The sequence below is a fragment of the Mustela nivalis genome (genome assembly GCF_964662115.1).
Source record: "Mustela nivalis genome assembly, chromosome: 4".
In the NCBI taxonomy this organism is placed as follows: domain Eukaryota; kingdom Metazoa; phylum Chordata; class Mammalia; order Carnivora; family Mustelidae; genus Mustela; species Mustela nivalis.
The window spans coordinates 136,989,435-136,994,089 of record NC_139023.1 but is presented as its reverse complement, the minus strand read 5'-3'; the positions used below and the strand labels follow the sequence as shown (position 1 = coordinate 136,994,089).

Below are 4,655 nucleotides of genomic sequence, written 5' to 3'. Positions count from 1 at the left end.
GCATAAGTATGAATCTGTTGTCAATGAAGTGGAAATAATTGAAGAGCATCCTCTTCTAGAATGGCATCAACAGAATCAGCTTTGAGCACAAAGGGCAGTTGTGTCAGTCCTACAGAGCATGGAAACTCTCTTTCTGTTCTAAAATTGACTTTTTTTTTAATGGTGCCAATTTTAAGTACAGTTTGATTTAAGACATTGCATTTTTTGCTTAACAATACATTGCTTATAATTTGCTATGTTTATTTCCTTTCCCGGTGCACATATTCCATATTTAAGTAAAAAGAATGCCCAGTTTTTTGTTTTTTTTTTTTCTATAGCAGCTCACTGTTACAACTGCCATGGAATTTGCTACAAATTTGGGTACTTTGAATATTGTGTGTGGAACACTGCTAGACCTGTTTATTCTTAGGTTGCTTTAATCATCCTCTTCAGTGGTGGGCCCAGAGGAGGCACCACCAGAGGGAGGAGCTCCACCACCAGGGAAGTCTCCAGGCATTCTTCCTGGCATGCCCCCTGGACTCTGGTACAGCTTGGTGATGATGGGTTGCAGGCTTTCTCCAGCTCTTTCTGCTGGTGTTCAAATTGTTCCTTCTCTGCAGTCTGGTTCTTATCAAGCCAATTGATGATTTCATTGCACTTGGTCAAGAATCTTCTGTTTGTCTTCATCATTTATCTTGCCCTGAAGTTTTTCATCTTCAACAGTTGCTTTCATGTTGAATGCATAAGACTCAAGTGAATTCTTAGAAGACACCTTGTCCCGCTGTTGCTCATCTTCAGCTTTGTACTTCTTAGCTTCCTGGACCATGCACTCAATATCTTTCTTGTTCAAATGGTCCTTGTCATTAGTGATGGTAATCTTGTTCTCTTTTCCAGTGCCCTTATCCACGGCAGAGACATTGAGGATACCATTAGCATCAATACCAAAAGTGACCTCAATCTGAGGGACACCACAAGGGGCAGGAGGTATGCCTGTGAGTTCAAAATTTTCAAGTAGGTTGTTGTCCTTGTTCATGGCACACTCACCGTCATACACCTGAATAAGCACACTAAGCTGGTTGTTGGAGTAGGTAGTGAAGGTCTGTGTCTGTTTGGTGGGAATGGTAGTATTACGCTTGATGAGAACAGTCATGACTCCTCCAGCAGTTTCAATGCCAAGAGAAAGTGGAGTGACAACCAACAGCAGCAAATCTTGAACATTTTCAGATTTGTCTCCAGAAAGGATGGCTGCCTGGACAGCTACACCATAAGCAATAGCCTCATCAGGGGTGATGTTCTTATTCAGTTCTTTTCCATTGAAGAAATCTTGGAGAAGTTTCTGAATCTTGGGGATACGGGTAGAACCACCCACCAGGACAATATCATGGATCTGAGATCTAACTTGGCATCCCAAAGGGCTTTCTCTACAGGGTCCAGGGTGCCATGGAACAGGTCAGCATTTAATTCTTCAGACCGGACACAAGTGATAGTGGTATAGAAGTCAATTCCTTCATACAGAGAATCAGTCTCAGTACTGGCCTGCGTGCTGGAAGAAAGTGTACACTTAGCACATTCACAAGCAGTAGCAGTATGGTGACGACAAACTGCCTTCTTGTTTTCACTGATGTCTTTCTTATGTTTGCACTTGAACTCTGCAATAAAATGGTTGACCATTCGGTTGTCAAAGTCTTCTCCACTGAAGTGAGTGTCTCCAGCTGTGGACTTAAGCTCAAAGATCCCATCTTCAGTAGTAAGGATTGACATATCAAAAGTGCCACCTTGTAAGTCAAAGATCAGCACATTCCTTTCAGCTCCCATTTTTGTCTAACCCATAAGCAATAGCAGCAGCAGTTGGCTCATTGATGATTCAGAGTACATTGAGACCAGCAATAGCATCTTTGGTAGTCTGATGCTGAGAATCATTGAAGTACACAGGTACTGTGACAACTGCACTGGTAACTGTCTTCCCAAGATAAGCCTCTGTGATTTCTTTCATTTTCGTCAAAACCATAGAAGACACCTCCTCTAGATAGAAACTTTTTGTCTCTCCCTTGTATTCTATTTGGACCTTGGGCCTGCCAGCATCATTCACCACCATGAAAGGCCAATGCTTCATATCAGATTGGACAACAGTATCATCAAATCTCCATCCAATCAGGCACATGGTATCAAAAACTGTGTTGGTGGGGTTCATCGCAACTTGATTCTTTGCAGCATCACTGATCAATCGTTCAGTGTCTATGAAGGCGACATAACTTGGATGGTTCCATTTCTTTAATCATTGGCAATTATTTCCACTTTTCTGTGCTGGAAGACACCCACACAGGAGTAAGTGGTGCCAAGATCAACGCCAACTGCAGGCCCCTTAGACATGGTTGCTTCTGTGTGGGTCTGGCTTAGCTTGAGAAGAACACAGCAATCCAAAGATCTACCCCATGTTCAATGAGACCTAAAATTGATTTTTCTAACAGAAAAGAGTTTCCCTGAGCTACCAACAGAAGAATCTGCTCTTTGAAAAACAATTTCAAATCCTCAAACTCCAGTGGAATTTTGCTAAAATGAAAAGTTGTCGTCAGATATCATGGCTAAAATGTCCTCCTAAGTTTTTGCACCGTCCTTGGCTGAAATTATCTCTGGCAAGTAGGATAACCAAACAGAACTGCTTTCCCAGACTTGGTTCTATGTATAGTGTTCCCAGACTGCATTTTATCTGACCTCATTTCTGGGATTATGATATTGCCCATATGATCAGCAAATGGGCAAACGAGGTTTTTTATTCCAATATAATGCCTCTTCTCATTTATAGCTGGTAAATTTATAAGGCCGGGCAAAAAGAAAAAATATGGAGAAAAATGGCAAATGACTTTAAATATGAATGTGAAAGGCAAGAATGAAGGAAAGAAAAAAGCCAACTAAAATACCATAACAAAAAGGAGAGGTTCAGGAGTTCTGCAAGTGAGTTCCTTAAGGGCAGGGACTACTTGGTCCAGAGTCAAGTGCTTCACCTGGGGTAGAAGAGGAACTGAATGATGAGTGCAGGCTTAACTGATTGAATGAATGAATAAATGATTGAAAGGCTTGATAAAATGACGGCCAGAAAACTAGATTACCTTCTGCTAGTAGGACATGAGTTTGTTTCTGTTGAATTTCAAGTAGTAAATCTTCCTGAATTTGTCTACTGTAGTTAGAATCCGATGTGGCCTCCAGATACAAAAAGTAGAATTCTATAATCTTGTCAGGCTCCCACAGTCAATGCTGTTACACTCTTTCAAGTATAGATAGAAGTCACAACCCTGACCTCCTGCCATAGGTGTGAGTGGATGACATGAAGTCCTCTCTGCCTGACCAACTCAGTCTTCTTTTTTAACTTTTCTTTATTCTTTTTTTTTTTTTTTTTAGAGGTGGGGAGAGGCAGAGGGAGAGAGAATTCCAAGCAGGCTCCACACTCAACACAGAGCCTGACATGGGGCCTGATCCTACAACCCCAAGATCATGATATGAGCTAAAATCAAGAGTGTTGCTTAACCAACTGAGCCACACAGGTACCCCATGACCACCTCAGTATTCTAAGGTTTGGGCCAACTGATTCCACAGAGGACAAGAGTGGGAGGAAGTGTCTCTGACCTGGTGTCTCCAGTCTGGTGCCAGCCCTGTCATGGGGCCCTGGGAACCACTGCCACCCCTTTTAATTACAGTGTCTGAAAGAAGAGGCCGAACCCCCTCTGATTTGGAGAAAGGCTTGTTTCTTCATCTTATTAACAATAACATATCCCATTGCTCCAGTAATTACAGACCTATTGCTGAAGCAATCAAATTGCTTATTTGAAAGAAAGACTGTTTCCTTTCCCTAATGAATGTGAACAGTTCCCCAGAGCCCGAAGGTGATATGTATGAATGCCCCACTGTAACAATGAGAAGCGATTATAAATAAATGACACAGAGCTGCTCTGTTCTTAAAAATCACTGCATGATCAATTTTGAGAGACATGCATAGAGATGGGACTCAGGAGATTTCATTTTAATTATTCTGCCCAAAGGAAAAACGATACTTTCTTCTGTGTCAGCACCATCGTACATTGAAACTTGAAGAGACTTTGGAAACAAGATCCTGTTTGTCTTTCTCAAATCACTGGCAGATACAGTGGTGCAGTTACCATCATTTTATAGGAGGGGAAACTGAGGTCCAGATGTTTTTGTTCTTCACAGTATGTCTAAAGGTTCATATATTATCATCTCCAACAGATTTCTATGTCTTAATCAAAGCTTCTAATAATTGTTTGTATTTGAAAATCCATCAGAAAGGGAGAAATTAACAGAAGGGAATGACAAAAGGAGGTTGGGGCATGTGTGTGCATACACATACTGGGGCATGTTTTGATTTGGGGGTCAAGCAATAGTAAGAATGGAAAGATACCAGGAGTCAAGGCCATTCTATTTCAGCCCTTGACCCTGGAGCACCTGCCCTTCATAGAAAGCTGTAGCATGAGAGCTGAGGGTTGGGGCAGCGAGAGATTGGAGCTGGAAAGACACTGATGAAAAAGCATATAACTTACAGTTCTGTCGCATCAGGGAACACTTGGAATGAACTCTTTTTGAATTTATAGAGAAAACCTGGTTACTAGTTGTTACAGTCCAACTGCTGTCCAGAATGGTAGTTTATAGATAATTTTTCATTTAGG

At 41.5% G+C, this 4,655-nt stretch overlaps 1 pseudogene across 1 annotated transcript; it reads right to left on the bottom strand.

The window, feature by feature from the left end:
• Positions 1 to 370: 370 nt before the first annotated feature.
• Positions 371 to 2,349, bottom strand: LOC309862878 (heat shock cognate 71 kDa protein pseudogene; annotated as a pseudogene). Its single transcript has one exon. The product of its transcript is annotated as a heat shock cognate 71 kDa protein pseudogene (transcript).
• Between the last annotated feature and the right edge of the window lie 2,306 nt (positions 2,350 to 4,655).